The 17,237-nt window shown below is 33.3% G+C and overlaps 1 long non-coding RNA gene across 4 annotated transcripts in view; it reads right to left on the bottom strand.

Annotated features, from left to right (window-relative positions):
* The window catches only part of LOC117089727, a 106,288-nt gene extending 90,686 nt beyond the window's left edge, over nucleotides 1–15,602 (bottom strand). For 2 of the 4 annotated variants that reach the window (XR_004439723.1, XR_004439721.1), the window contains exon 1: nucleotides 15,398–15,602. This is a non-coding gene — a long non-coding RNA (uncharacterized LOC117089727). The other 2 variants (XR_004439724.1, XR_004439722.1) reach the window with 2 other exon arrangements.
* Between the last annotated feature and the right edge of the window lie 1,635 nt (nucleotides 15,603–17,237).

The following is a 17,237-nucleotide window of genomic DNA, read 5'->3' as shown; positions in this document are numbered from 1 at the left end:
AATAGAAAAAACAATTCTAAAATGTATACCAAACCATAAAAGTCCCAGAATAGCTAAAGCTATCTTAAGCAAAAAGAACAAAACTGGAGGAATCACATCATCTGACTTCAAATTATTCTACAGAGTTATAGTAACCTAAACTGTATGGTACTGGCATAAAAACAGACACATAAAACAATGAAATAGAATAAAGGACCCAGAAAGAAATCCACACACCTACAGTGATCTCATTTTTGACTAAGGTGCCAAGAACATACACCAGGGAAAAGACAATCTGGTGCTAGGAAAACTGGACATTCATATGCCAAATAATGAAACTAGATGCTTATCTCTTGCCATATACAGAAATAAAATCAAAATGAATTAACAAGTTAAATCTAATACCTCAAACTGTGAAACTACTACAAGAAAACTTTGGAGAAATCTCCAGGACACTAGTTTGATCAAAAATTTCTTGAGCAATACCCCACAAGCAGAAGCAGTCTAAGTACAAATGGACAAATGTGATCCACACATCAATTTAAAGGCATCTGCACAGCAAAGGATACAATCAACAAAGTGAAGAGAGAGCCCAAAGAATGGCAGAAAATATTTGCAAGCTATCCATCTGACAGGAGATTAATAACCAGAACACATAAAGAGCTCAAGTTACTCTACAGTAAAAAAAAAAAAAACTGACAATTCGATCAAAAAATGGGCAAAAGATTTTAAGACATGTCTCAAAAGAAGATATGCAAATAGCAAACATGCATATGAAAAGGTACTCAACATCACTGATCATCAGAGAAATACAAATAAAAAGTATAATGACCTATCATCTCACTCCAGTTAAAATGGCTTATATCCAAAGACAGGCAATAGCAAATGCTGGGGATGTGGAGAAAAGGGAACTCTTATATACTGTTGGTGAGAATATAAGTCAGTACAACCACTATAGAGAAGAGTTTGGAGGTTCCTCAAAACACTAAAAAGTTGAGCTACCATATGAACCAGCAATTCCACTGCTAGGTAGACACCCCCAAAAAAGGCAATCAGTAGACTGAAGAGATATCTGCACTCCTATATTTGTTGCAACACTGTTTAAGATTTGGAAGCAACCTAAGTATCCATCAACAGATGAATGGATAAAGAAAATGTGGTACACATTCACAATGGAATGCTACTAATCCATAAAAAAGAATGTGATTGAGTCATTTGCAACATGGATGGAACTGGTGTTCATTGTGTTACATGAAATAAGCCAGGCACAGAAAGACAGACATCGCGTGTTCTCACTTATTTGTGGGATCTAAAAATCTAAACGATTGAATGCATGGAAACAGAGAGTAGAAAGATGATTACCAGAAGCTGGGAAGGGTAGTGAGGCGCTGAAGGCAGGTGGGGGTGGTTAATGAGTACCAAAAAACGTAGTTAGAAAGAGTAAATAAGACTTATTATATGATAGCAAATAGGGTGACTATAATCAATAACTTAATTGTGCATTTTAAAATAAAGAGTGTAATTGGATTATTTGTAACTCAAAGGACAAATGGTTGAGAGCATGGAAACCCCATTCTCCATGATGTGCTTATTTCATATTATCTGTGTCAAAACATCTCATTTAACTCATATGTGTATATGTATATACACACACACTATGTACCCACAAATTTTTTTTAAAAATTAAAGAAAAAATTCACCAACTAGTAGCAATTAGCATCATTTATTTCAGTTGGTAAACAATAAAACATTTCCATAAGAATCTACTGCAAAAATACCGTCATAAATATATATAGCTAGCTTTTTGATCTCTCAAATACTGGAAGTTAATTACCTCTGTGAAATAAAACAACACAGAAGCTATCAAAACAAATAAAATCAATGGATTGGACATTTCAAAACTTACAAATGCAGACAACCCTCAACTTATAATTGTTCAACCTACAATTTATTTCCTTTAAAATGGTGTGAAAATTCCTTTAAAATTGCAGCAGATTTGCTACAATCCTGGGCTGCAGATGGTGTTATATCCAGAAAAATTTGTGATAAATTGAAAATATTATAAATCAAAAGTGTTTTTTGATATCAACAAACAATTTTGAATTACAAATCAAAATTGATTTTTTCTTTACAAATCAAAAAACACTTTTGATTTACAATATTTTCAATTTACAAGAGGTTTATCAAAACGTAATTCCATTTTTAAATCCAGGAGCATTGTTTATGTTGATGCTTTTCAATCAAAGAAAGCAGGATCACTGTGCAGTGGAACCAAAAGTGAGCTTATTGGCTCACTGAAACAAGGGAGCAAGTAGAGCATGGGATTTGGAGGTGTGGACACACAGCTTCTCAGTAAAAGGTTTAAATACAGGCTTCTTACAGGCTTGGGCTTATATTTAGGGATTTGGAGAAGATTCAATAAAGCATGATTTTGTTCTGAATTGTAGAAAAAGTAGAGGTGGTTATATGAGTGTCTTAATAATTTTATCTAGAAGTTAGGAAGGCAGAAAAAAATGTAATAGTCTGAAAAGCAGAAGTTACTTATGTTACTGGGAGAGGAGGATATTTTGTTTGTTATTTAGACATATTATCATTTTGTCTGCATTTGAACATAATTATGAGGAGCTGTTGTTTTGGTTTGGCCCCATCTTGGTCTCAGAGTAGCCTCGTCTAATGTTAATTTATTGTGAAATCATCTATGTTCCATGAGAAAACACTAGGGTTGTCTCTAACAATGAGTAGTCATTGGGGTTATTTTTCTTTTTAAGCACAAATGTAGAAAATATAGTCATGATTTGCATGAACAAGAAGGAAACTGTATTTTAATCAATAATAATACTTAGAAATAAAAAATTTTGTATTTTGTTTCCTTCTATATACCTGCATAAATAATTTGATAGGCTCTCTACCTGTATACAAATTAATCCCAGATAAATTCTTAGGAAAGTAAAATAATAAAGAATAGTTACTCCACAGACAGAGCAGCTCAGAGGGCTGCTGAATGTCCTTTCTGTTTTGTTGTTGTTGTTGTTGTTGTTGTTGTTGTTTTCTGAGACGAAGTCTCACTCTGTTGCCCAGGCTGGAGTGCAGTGGCACAGTCTTGGCTCACTGCAATCTCTGCCTCCCGGGTTCAAGCTATTCTCCTGCCTCAGGCTCCCGATTAACTGGGATTACAGTCGCCTGCCGCTACACCCGGCTAATTTTTGTATTTTTTTTTTTAGTAGAGACGGGGTTTCACCATGTTGGCCAGGCTGGTCTCGAACTCCTGACCTCAGGTGATCTACCAGCCTCGGCCTCTCAAAATGCTGGGATTACAGATATGAGCCACTGTGACCAGCCTGGTTGGCCATTTTTATGGTTATTTCTTGATTATATGCTAAACAAGGAGTGGGTTATTCATGCCCCCTTTTTTAAGACCATATAGGGTAACTTCCTGATGTCGCCACAGCATTTTTAAACTTTTACTGCACTGGTGAGAAAACAATTGTCTGTGGATAATAAAAAGTCTTAGCCACTATTAAAGCCACAATTGATAAGGAAATTTTGGTTACTTCTGTGGTATGCAATAATTTTACATAACAATTATAATTATTAATAACATACACTAAGTCATGTCATAATTACAGGAGTTTTTCATAATTTTGGAACACCCGCCAATAACTGTTTATACAAGTACAGCCCAAAGAAAGCCAAATGCCATTTCATACTTGACAATGCTTTCTGTATGATTTTTATACCAAATAAGCCAAATTTCACTTTTACATTAGTATACTATTAATGTTAAACCCAATTCTTAATAAAACCTTATAGACATATCTCCCCAATTTTAAGGTTTGACCACAAGGTAAGATTCTCATAAATCTTTAAACCCTTTACAATTTTTGTTAACAAGTTCATTTTATAAAGCATGCCCGTGCTCACAGAAAATAGGAGGTGTCTCTACGGGCAAAACAACAACAGACACAGTGTACTTTTACAAGTCGTTGGATATGACAAAGTGAACTTACTATCAATGTCCATTTTTTTTATTCTTCTATAGTGATAGGAGCTCAATATATTTAGTTGAGTACAAGACAAGGTGACTATAACTCAGACTTATTTTGAGATAAATACAGCCATTTGACTAAGCTCAGTCAATGAACTAGAAGCAGCAGTATCATGTGGTCAAGTCTTGGAAACTTCTGGAGACATAAGACTGTGTTCCTTGCCTCTTTCTACCATTTGCCTTCCTCTGCTGTGTAGTATGCAAGTGGAAACAGCTAAGGCCCTAAGTTAAAGTCTATCTGTGGCAGATATACAAGACAGAAGGAGCCTGGGACTCAGACAGTGGATGGTAATGGCAGTCTTGGACTCTCTACCTGGACGTTTACATGATACAAAATAAACTCCTATCTCATTTTAGTCACTGCTATTTTAGTTTTTCTGTTCTTCTCTTAAACCTAATAATACTTATTGATACAGAAAATATAATGGGCCAAGATTTCCTCAAGACAAATGACAATACTGGTACCAGGGCCTAGAAATTAAGCCTGGGGCCTTCTTCATTTAAGTATGTGAACCTGAGACTCTTTTATTAAGTCACAACTCTAAGAATAAGTACTGACAGGTAGTGTTGAAATGGTCTTTGCAAAGTTATAACTGAGGAAATAACGACAGTGAAAAAAATCAGAACTAACTGATTCTGTCTTGCTTCTAACCTTTAAGCTGTCCTTGTTCATTCCCTGGCACAGGTAGAACTAACTTTGTTAAGGAATTCAGTTCATGGTTAGACTGTGAAACAAAATTGGTAATAGCCCTTTCCTGAAAAGACCCTCTTCTTGCCTGGGGACCAGTCTGCCTTTGTAGGACTCACAAATTAGCTACAAGATTAGAAATGACAATTTAGGGGTCACGCAGCCTCTGCCTCCAAGAGTCTGAACCTCCTTAAATTGCTCTTGGGGATAATATTACTATTGTTAAATCTAAAAGTAGTGCTTGGGATATTTTGCAGACCATGAACTCAATGGATCAGCTGATACCACCCAGCCTGGTAATCTGCCTCAACCAGTTCTGCCATTCCACACAGGAACAGAAAACAGCAGGAAAGACTCACTTCCATCCTTGTTAATTCCATCTCCAACCCGACCAATCAGCACTCCCCACTTCCCAAGCCCCTACCCGCCAAATTATCTTTAAAAACTCTGATCTCCGAATTCAGGGAGACTAATTTGACTAATAATAAAACTTCAATCTCCCACACAGCCAGCTCTGCGCCAATTACTTTCTCCATTGCAATTCACCTTTCTTTATAAATCAGCTCTGTCTAGGTAGTGAACAAGGTGAACCCATTGGGCGGTTACAGTGTCACCTGGCTCATATTATTAAATGCTATATTCAGTAGAAGGAACCGGCCTCTGCTTCATCCATCTGGGACACTGTTTATTATTATTGTTTTATTGTTGTTGTTAAGAGAAGGAGAAGGCCGGGCGCGGTGGCTCAAGCCTGTAATCCCAGCACTTTGGGAGGCCGAGACGGGTGGATCACGAGGTCAGGAGATCGAGACCATCCTGTCTAACACAGTGAAACCCCGTCTCTACTAAAAATACAAAAACTAGCCGGGCGAGGTGGCGGGCGCCTGTAGTCCCAGCTACTCGGGAGGCTGAGGCAGGAGAATGGCGTAAACCCGGGAGGCAGAGCTTGCAGTGAGCTGAGATCCGGCCACTGCACTCCAGTCCGGGCGACAGAGCGAGACTCCGCCTCAAAAAAAAAAAAAAAAAAAAAGAGAAGGAGAAGTATTTTTACAGTGTCTTTAAATCAGGTAAGGAGACTTAAGATCTACATTTTTTTTGGAAAGGCACCATTATTTTATTGGAAGATCACTATAAATTAACTATTGTACTTACTGCTTTGCATATTAGCCTACCCCCACTACTACATTAACTTTAAAAGTTTATTTTCTGGGATAAAAGATGTAGGATGTATAATAGCTAATTTATAGTGAAAAGACAAACTTGAATTCAGGTTTTCATATTTGCAAGTTTGGGTTCTCAAGTTATTCAGCTACTAGGAAGAGGCTAATATGAATTAACAGAATTAATAGAATTCAGGTTTTCATATTTTCAAGTTTGGGTCCTCAAGTTATTCAACTTATAAGACAAAGGAAACTTCCTAGAAGTGTTCTGGAGCTGGGAAGGATGATGAGAAATGTGATGTGGAAAGGAAGGCAGAGAGATTGAAAGTTGGTATTTATTCAACGCTTACTTTGTCAATCACTCAGTTAGGCACTAACACACTACAGTACACAGAAGAAGGCATGAGAGATACTAAGAAAACAGAGGCTGAAAATTGCATATTTGGGGCTGAAACCCAAGGGTCACATATCCCTGGACATTAAGAGACACATTGACCAGTATCCTTCCCCATCATTCCATTATCTCTGACTTGCTACACATTGACCTTTCCTACTTTCTGTACACAGACCTCATCCTATGTTTATTGTGGAAAAATCTCTTATCCCAGAAAATAAATTTTTAAAGTCAGGATAGCTCCAGATAAACATGTTATCTAAACAAGGCTGATGGTACAGTATTTAGTTCAAAGAGAGTATAGATCAACGTTTATATTATCTATTCAATGAACCATAGATTAATATTAGAAACATATGTATGATTTTATGCCAAGAAAATATTTCATTATATCATTTATAAAACCAAATAGAAAACTGTTTCAAAACACTTAGAAATTACAGAGAGATATAATAATAAAAACAGTTTAGTAATAAACATATTATTATAAATTTTACTATGTTTCATTAATCTAGCCCATAAATCATTTTTATATATACACCAAAAGTTTAATCATTGTAATTTTATATTTGTGAAGTCTGGTAATATTTTTTTTATTTTCTTGGTATTTTCTTCTGTTTATTCTTTCACATGAATGTAACATTGTTTTGCCCAGTTAAAAAAGTTTTAACATTTATTGTTACATTATTGTATATATTTAGATGAGAAGACAGAGAGAAGAGAGAGAAATGTCCACATTATTGAATCTTTCATATAGAAGTACTCTTTATTTACTTCTACATACTTTCATAACTTATATAGCATGTACCATTATGACATAAACATCTAGTTACGTTTACTTTTTAAAATTTAAGTTTCAGGTTACATTTTATTTGTAAATTTCTGGTTATATTTAACTCTTTAATTTTAAGGATATGTGATTATTTTATAGTCTCTATTCTGCATTTTGCTTTCATTAAATTGTTTTCATTATCCCAACTAGATGATTATCTAAGATAATTATTTCTCTATTTCCTATGAATAATGCATATTTTATTATTCTGTAAAAGCGTCATTCTTTTTTCATTCTTGCTAGAGTTATACATTTGGATATATGACTCTTGGCTCTACTGAACATTATTGTAACTGATTTCCCTTCTCAGATCTACAGCTAAAAAAAGAGCAGATATGCTTTGCTCTACATGTAGTTTTCATTTATACCACATATTAATGTAGTGAACACTCTTGTACCCTAGTGGAATCTTTTAACTTAAAGCCTAGTTTTCAGATATGTTTTCTTATTAAAGCATCTGGAATATAAATCTCCCTGCACTGGTATCAGGAGTGAAATAATTTCTGAGCCTACATACCTTGAATTACTCTCTCCGTGGCAAGTCTTAGTGGCCTCTTTCTCCTCTTTTCTATCATATCTCTTTTTTTCTCTCTGACTCGGCAAATATGGGGAAAGACTGTTTTAGATGTATTTTTAAATACTATAACCAGAAAATATTTTCCAGTAAAGGGCATCTAAGAATCTTGGGGCATGAGGACGTTAAATGAGGGAGGAAAACTTTTTTCTTTTTTCTTTTTTTGTCAAGAAGTTAATTAAGAATTTTCAGAAATGTATACCATGAAACAAAGGGAATTCTTTAGAGAAACTAGTAAGTCCTAAGGCCAACTTTTGTCCTTTTGTCCTTTAGTGACAAGAAGGACAGGAAAAAATACCCAGGACTTGTGCAAGCAGGAAGTCAGAGCTTGGATTTCTCAGAAAAAAAAAGTCCATTTTTCTCAGCAAGTGAATGAAGAAATAACCCACTATGTACAGCCAGCATGGTGATGGGGAACCATGTCTGTCTCAGCCTTAGCTTGAGAGGAGAAGTACAAAAAAATAAAACAAAGAGCACGGCTAGAAAGAATCTCTAGGCTGGTTGTGGTGGCTCACGCCTATAATCCCAGCACTTCTGGAGGTCACGGCAGGTGGATCATTTAAGCTCAGGAGTTCAAGACCAGCCTGGCTAATATGGTGAAACCCTGTCTCTACTATAAATACAAAAATTAGCTGGGCGGTGGTGGTGCGCGCCAGTAATCCCAGCTACTCGGAAGCTGAGGCAGGAGAATTGCTTGAGCCTGGGAGATGGACGTTACAGTGACCTGAGATTGCACCACTGCACTCCATCTTGGGTGACAGAGGAAGACTCCATCTCAAAACAAAACAAAACAAAAACAAAACAAAACAAAACAAAAAATCTCTAATCACCCACTCTCAACTCATAACCACCCACCTGAAGAATCTGCTGAAAATGTATTTTAAGGTAGTCCCTAATTCGTAGTCAGCAAGACCTTTAACAGAATGAGAGAAAAGTCCTATCTGGAGACATGCACATTACAACTGGGACTCAAAGAATTACCACAAGTAAAGGTTTAAATATCATAGGCTAGAATAAATAAATAAACAAACAAACAAACAAACAAATATCAGGATGCGATTCCTACCCTTAGAAGTTATGAAAAACAAAGGATATAGCTATCACTTTAGACTATATGTTATAATATGTGAGACAGAGGACTTGAATTATGATATATTTAGGTTTCTTTCTTTTTTATTTTTTTGAAGATTTTAAAAAATGTATTGACCAGACTGGTCAACATGATGAAATCCTGTCTCTACTAAAAATACAAAAATTGGCTGGGCATGGTAGCACATTCCTGTAATCACAGCTACTCGGAAGGCTGAGGCAGGAGAATCACTTGAGCCCAGGAGGCGGAGGTTTCAGTGAATGGAGATTGTGCCACTGCACTCTAGCCTGGGTGACAGTAAGAGACCTGTCTCAAAAAAAAATTGTATTTCGTAACGAGAAATAAAAATTGTACATATTTACAGTGCGTTACATTACGTTTTTATATCTATATACATTGTGGAATGTCTAAATCAAGCTAATTAACATATACATTACTTCATATTATTTTTGTGTGTGTTGAGAACACTTAAAATCTACTCAAGCAATTTTCAAGTATACGATCAATATATTGTTATATATATAACAACATATACATAATAATATAGAATATATAATAATATATGCATATATTATAATATTTATGTTGCTTAATATCATAAATACATGACTTTTCAGCAGGTTTTGTATATTTTGTATAATACAAAATGTAATATTCAATAATATTTATTTCTCTTTTGTTAATATTTAGTTCACTACCCAAAAAAATCCATAGAGCTATTTTCTCCACAACAATCCCTCCATGAGTGGTACTAATTTTGGATGATATTCATCCCTTTATGATGGATTTTTTTTTCTTAATATCTACCAAATGTTGTACATCTGTCAGTAGAAACAGAAGGCTTTGAGAGGGTTACATAGATGATTTTTAGCACCTGTCACAGCCTCATACCATAAGATAAATTATGGAGGCTGGGCGCGGTGGCTCATGCCTGTAATTCCAGCATTTTGTGAGGCCAAGGCGGGTGGATCACGAGGTCAGGAGTTCGAGATCAGCCTGGCCAAGATGGTGAAATCTTGTTGGTATTAAAAACACAAAAATTAGCCTGGCACAGTGGCAGGCACCTGTAATCCCAGCTACTTGGGAGGCTGAGGCAGGAGAATCTCTTGAACTTGAGCCGAGATAGCGCCACTGCACTCAAGTCTGGGTGACAGAGCAAGACTCCGTCTCAAAAAAATATATAAGTAAATAAATAAATTATGGAAACATGTTTGCTTAAAACCATAAAAAAAGTATAATTTTGTAGTAAGCTTTAATCTATACTTTTACAGAATGAACTGCTCACAGACATCATTTTTAAGGAGAAATATATAGTAGAATATATTTATTATTTATTTATTTATTTATTTATTTATTTTTAGACAGAGTTTCGCTCTTGTTGCCCAGGCTGCAGTGCAATGGTGCAATGGTGTAATCTCGGCTCACCACAACCTCCACCTCCCGGGTTCAAGCGATTCTCCTGCCTCAGCCTTCTGGGGTAGCTGGGATTACATAAAATTTTTCTAAGTATAAACATAATAAACAAAACATTTCAAATGGAAATTACTTTATAGAATTCTAGGAATAATAGGCAATGGCACCTAAATATGAATTGTTTTAAAATAAAATCTATGGCATTAATTTCAAAATATTCAGATTACATGTATGCATTCACAGACAATACATTATCAGGCATAGCTAAAAGATAATCTAAATTTGGAAAGCTTAAAAAGGAAAATATACTATGAAATGTTTTGTCAATTCCCAATTCTCTCACAGAAATAAATATAAGAAAGAAGCATGTTCATATTTCTTTCTCATTCACATTGGACTGCATGTAACATTGCTCTGTGTGTGTGCCCATTAGAAATTATATACAACCTTTTTTTCAAATTCCTACTAATAATTCATTGACTGAGATGAACTTTTATCAAAAACAACAAAGATTTGTGATGTGGGGACTCTCTCTGGCCTTGGATATTTAGATTTCTCCACTCCTTTCTGTTCGGTTTAATTCTTATCCATAGGCGTTCATTGTTTTAAGCATATTTTTACACCTTACCACATATGTAATAAATACAAAAATTGATCATTTTCATGCTTTTGGAGGTTGAGTGAAGCTCCTTGGACATCTTTTGAGCAGAAACTTTTGGATTGTGAGGGTAGCTACACTGACAGCAGTTTAGTTAGCAATTGCTAAATTTAGTTAAAGGTAATGTAACTATTTGTTTGATGTTAATGTTTCACCTAGAGAATTTGGAACAACATTCAAAAAGCTTTTTTAACTTTATTTCTTTGTGATAAGACTTTTATTACAGCCAATAGTTCTTTTAAAATGCATAATAGACTTTACATTATTCATAGTATAAAGGTAGAAATATTTAAGATAATTTAAAAAGATGGCTTAATAATTTGAAAATAATATGTGTCTGTTAAATATATTGCTATGCTAAAAAGGTAGCATTTTTGTATTAGGTTGGTGCAAAAGTAATTGTGGTTTCTGTCATTGAAAGTAATGGAAGAAACCACAATTTCTTTTACACCAATCTCTTCTAGTACATTCCTTGCTGAATTAAAGAAAATTATTTAAATGAATGAATATTTGGAACATATTTGTGTCTGAAACTCTAGGAACTTACATTCATTTAAACAAGTAATGAGGAATAAAGTATAACATTTCCTTTTTTTATCTACAGAATTGTTTATCTTTTCTTCTCACCTCGTTCCTAGATTACTCATTCATTAAGGCCTGATCTTTCCCTTAATGTGAAAACCTTAATGAGTTTTGTTGTCAGTTAATAGTTTCCTCGTTTTTGTACTTAACACTCAAAATACATTTCCTTGAAGAGTTAATCATGAATTCATTATAATTGTACCTACCTGACTACTTTGTTGCAGGTTTTAAGGTTCTAGATATCAGAGCAATTGTAATTCAGCTTTATGTACTAAATGTAAAATTAGATGATGAGACTGACTGGATGAACGAATGAACGAATGACTAGATAGTGAACAAGTAAAGGAAGTATTGGTTTGCATTTCCCTGATGATTAATGATGTTGAACATTTTTTCAACTATCTGTTGTTGATTTGTATGTCTTCTTTTGAGAAATGCCTATTCTGCTCTTTTGCCCATTTTTGACCAGGTTGTTTGAATTTTTTGCTGTTGAGCTGAGTTTCTTATGCATTCTGGATATTAACTTCTTGTTAGATGCATAGTTCACAAATAATTTCTTCCTTTCTGTCGGTTTTCCCTTCACTCTGTTGTTTTCTTTGCTGTGAACGAAGTGTTTAGTTTAATGTAATCCCATTTGTCTATTTTTGCTTTTATTGCCTGTGCTTTTGATCTTAATAAAAAAAACTTTGCCCAGTCCAGTTTCATGAAGCATTTTCATTATTTTTTTCTAAGTTTTCATAGTTTCAGGTCTTACGTTTAAGTATTTAATCAATCTAGAGTTGGTTTTTGTATACAATGACAGATAGGTGTCTAGTTTCATTCTTCTGATGTGGAAATCCAGTTTTCTAGCACCATTTATTCAAGAGAATGCCCTTTCCTCAGTTTTTGTTTTTGGTGCCTTTGTTGAAAAGCAATTGGCTGTAAATGTGTGGAAATGCAAATGCAAATCAAAACCACAATGAGGTATTACCTCATCTCAGTTAGAATGGCTATTATCCAAAAGACAAAAAAAATAACAAATTCTGGCAAGGATGTGGACAAAGGAAAACTTATGCATTGCTGGTGGAAATGTAAATTAGTACAGCCATTATGGAAAACTATGGAGGTAACACACACACACACACACACACACACACACATAAAACTAAAAATAGAACTACCAAATGAACCAGCAATCCCATTACTGGGTGTATACCCAAAGGAAATAAAATCAGTATGTCAAAAAGGTATCTCTACTTACATGCTTATTGCAGTACTATTTACAATATACAAAATATGAAATTAGCCTAAATGTCTATCAGAGGATGAATGGATAAACAAAATATTTTATGTATATATACAAAATGGAATACTATTCAGCCATAAAACAAAATAAAATCCTATTATTTTTAGCCACATAGATGAACCTAGAGGACATTATGTTATGTAAAATAAGTCAGACAAAGAAAGACAAATATCACATAACCTCAGATGTGGAATCTAAAAAAGTTGATTTTATAAAAGTCAAGAGTAGAATGGTGGTTACCAGGGACTGAGGAGAGTAGGGAAGAGAGGTGAACCAAAGAGGTTAGTCAGCAGATACAAAGTTACAATTAGACAGGAAGAATAATTACTGGTGTTCTATTACACAGAAGGGTGACTATAGCAAACAATAATGTAGTGTGTATTACACGATATCTAGAAGAGGTCACAACAAAGGAATGATAAATATTTAAAGTGATGGATATGTTAATTAACTTGATCTGATCATTATAAAATACATGCATTCACTAAAACACCATATTACATCCCATAAATATGTGCAATTACTATGTGTCAACTCTAAATTTAAAAACATGACTTCTTAACAGGAAAAATAAATGAAATAAACTTTTTTTCTAGAGTCCTCTTTTTCTGTTTCTCACACTATGCCTGGCATAGATATCTTTTTCTCTGCAACTCATGCCAGACGTAAGACTTGATAGGGAAAGAGTCTTGCTCAGTCCTCTTCAACGTCTTTTTCCCTCTAATCTTGTTCATAGAAGTTTTGTCCAGGGGAAGATATGGTATGATGAGCAGGGAATCAAGTTCAACAGAGGAATAGAAGAAGAATCTTTATACAAAAAAAAAGCAAAAAACAAAAAACAACTCACTATGTTTTAAAGAATAAGAAAAGATAAATATGATAATGATGTAATGTAAATTCCTAAACTAAATCATATATGCTTTTTAGTTGAATTTACATATAAATCTATAAATCCAAAAAGATATTAACCCTATATGAGTATGTGTCTTGTATTAGGTTGGTGCAAAAGTAATTGTGACTTTTGCCATTAAGAGTAATGACAAAAACCACAGTTACATTTGAACCAACTTGATATTTTATTTTTACGTATCCTTCATTATACTTAATGTAATGCAAAGTAGTCAATATGTTAACTGCTGAGCAATTGCTTAACCAAACTCTTATGTGTCAGAATTAATTAATCAAAACACCAAATGTACTTCTGAGACTTGATGACATTGTTGTTAATGAGCATTTGATGAGGAACAGAGAGAATAGTGACAGTGTCTTCTAAATCATTTATACAACTATATTCATTATAAACTCTTTGTATACAGATTACTAGACTGTTCTTCACACATCTTAAAAAAGTTTTGTGAAATTCATTTAAAAAAATTTAAGTAGAGACACAAGTTTCAAAAAGTCATATTCGCTCACATCTGTTAAAAAATGCCTAGGCAGTAGGGTTTTTGCTAATTGGAAAAAGAGGAGCTAACGCCTCACAATATAAAGTAAAATCGCAATTTAAAAAGTATAATAATTATGATGTAATAACTTATGACTTTTGTTCAGGCTTCTGGATAATATGTAAAGTAGAAAACATATTTGACCTTATGTTTTCACACATAAATGCACTTTTAATTTAGATAGTATCATCCTTTTAAAACAGACTTTTCCAGAGTCATTCAGTTGAATAAAATTATTATTCAAAAAATTTTAATACCACTAACTGAAGGTCAGTGGTTCCTCATAGACATAAATGTTAAGCAAAGATTTGTGATTGTTTTTCCCTCTGGTGATGGTGCTAGGGCAAGTAAGTTCCAAATCTGTAAATGTGCAATATGCATTTTGAAATAACTCAATAGTACTTGTTGCATTATATAAAATTTATAATTATTAATTTTTAGAAATGTTCTTCAAAATGTACTGAAACTACTGAAAATAAAATAGAATAGAAAGCAAACATAAAATGTGTCATACAACAAAATAATAAAAATCAGGTTATTTTCCCTGTTTCTATGCCAGTTTAGTAATACTAAAATTAAAAAATAAATTAGCTATAGTTAAATACATACTTTATGGGAGGAATTCTCACTAGAGTTTCATTTTTTTCTTTCCATAGTACCATTAAACTATTAGATTATTTAGAGTAGTATTAAAAAATGAAGTCATGTCTTACTTTTAAAAGATATTAGTGAGAAAGATAAAAATTTAATACTGTAAAATGAGTAACAGATGATTATCAAAAAGAAAAATTGAAATGGAAAATCCTAGAACAATCAGTAGAGTCATTTAATGAGAGTTTTAGTGTGCATACTTTTCTGTCTATTTCATTTCAATTTTTTAGTTCAATTTTTCTTTAAGTTTGTTTTAAAATCATTTGTTTCTGGAGATGCTACTCCTGAAAGATGTTTCTTCTACCAAAAATATTTGTTAAAGCATAAATTATATGTTTTGTATAGTTAAAATAAGACAATCAAAAGTCTAACTTTATAAATCACATCGTTATTGTCATACATAGATTTTTTTCTGTATTTTTTTAATGCTTAAAGAGGAGAAGAGTAATGAGAACAACTAACAACTCACAGGGAATACACTTGATAGATCAGGTACATTTACCACATAGTGAGTGAGATCCAGAATTGTTAAAGTCTAGTTGCTCAATTAGGATGGAAGCAGGCATCTGTAGAAAGTTAAGTCTAATTGAAGTTTGAGGCATACCTTTATAGGAAAGGCTGTGGAGAGAGATGGTTTGACCAATACTACAGAGATCCCTGACGGCATGACGTGTACTGTCCCTAGACACTAGAGGGCGGTGCCGGTGTTGGCCGGAGATTAGCTCTAAGGCTAATGGGATGAGGCACAGCCACAGCCTAAGCTCTTGGTCTTCTGAGAAGCAGCTGACAGAGGATAGCCCTGCCACAGCTTAAGCTTTCAAACTGCCTAAAAACTCTTGGGTTCATATGAATTTTGGAGTCCAGTAGTTGAAGGTCAATAACTCACATACTAAGTCTGATAAGGTATGATGTAACATTCTCAAGGAGGGCAGAATTACACTCCAAATTCTTATCACAGCAAAACATATGTCACTCAAGTAGCAAGTTATGTAAAAGTTTGGAATCATTTCAAATTTATGTCATATATCCCTTCTAGAAATACAAGTCAGATTAATATAAAAAATTGTGAATTAAAAATTTGTTAAATATTTTTTATTAGTAACATGTTAGTTACACAGGACCAATTAAATATCTTTAAGGAAATCCCTATTAATTCAATTAAATATACTTAGGAAAAAATATGCTTTTTAACTGAAACTTTTATAATATTAACCTGATAAAATTTAAAAAAAATTTAAACATTTCATATCCAGGTTTAATAATTAGCAAAACATCTATTCTTTCAATGAGAAACAACTTATATTCAGTTTGTAAAGAATCAGTTTTTCACAAGGTGTCTTGTTCACCTTAATTAGTATTCTTTTATCAATGAATATATGTTTCAAGATTTTTATTACATATAACACACTAGTGGAAATATTAATGAATACAGCTTTTTTAACCACTTGCAATTTTTTTAGGATATTCAAAATTGAATTATTATGTAATAATATATAAAAATTTTAACATTAATCATACTAATTTTCCAAGTGCTTTTCAAATAAAAAAAAATGTGTTTATTTTGCTACAGCAAGAAGTAAAAAGACTTGTGTTGCAGCATTCTTAGTTTTAACAACTTTTATTTTATTTCAACATAGGTTTTTTTTCCAAGCATAAGGTAAAAATAGATACAGATAGATTAATAAAGATGATGATAGATAGATAGATAATAGATAGATAGATGTAATATAACAAACGCTCAATTACTCAAGAATCCAATTTAACATTTCTAAAGTATTTCCTTGAATATTTTTTCCAAGTAGATGAGTGTGAACAGATATCTCTATTTTTAAAATGGCATTGAGGATTCTTTGGTAAATCATTTTGGTTACATGTTTTGTAAATTACGTTTCTTAGCCTTTGTCTATTTGCTAATAACATATGATTTTCTTTTAAAGTTTAGTATATTAAAATGATATATGCTAATGCTAATTCTACAGTTAGGTGTTTAAAGAATGTTTTTACATTTTTTGCTTATCTTTTCATTTTTTATCTGTATAGAATACATACTTATAATATAAATGTATTGTATATTATGTATTATGCTTTCTACATCTTATTGTATTTCATATTTTTGACAAAAGTTTTAAATTTTATAATTTTGCCTATCTAATCAGCTATTAATTTATGTTTATACTACAAGGTAGGAATCATTTTATTTTTATTTTTTCAAAGGGGTATTTCATGGGAGAAGCAGTCACTTGCATAGTCTTTCCTGCCCAATTGTATAAGAGTGTGCTTTGCATTGGGAACATATCCTTACAAAGAAATTAAGAGCCTTCACAGCTTGTGCTTGGCCCATCTCTGTTTGGGAATTTCTTTATCTGTTCCAAATTTGTGTGCTTTTTAGTTCTACTTAAGTGTGTGCATCAATCCCAGTGCTGTATGGGTTCCCAAAGGGAGGG

This window comes from Trachypithecus francoisi, unplaced genomic scaffold (assembly GCF_009764315.1).
Source record: "Trachypithecus francoisi isolate TF-2019V2 unplaced genomic scaffold, Tfra_2.0 Lachesis_group11, whole genome shotgun sequence".
Lineage (NCBI taxonomy): Eukaryota > Metazoa > Chordata > Mammalia > Primates > Cercopithecidae > Trachypithecus > Trachypithecus francoisi.
Note: the sequence above shows the minus strand (reverse complement) of the source record. Positions and strands in the feature narration are given on the sequence as shown.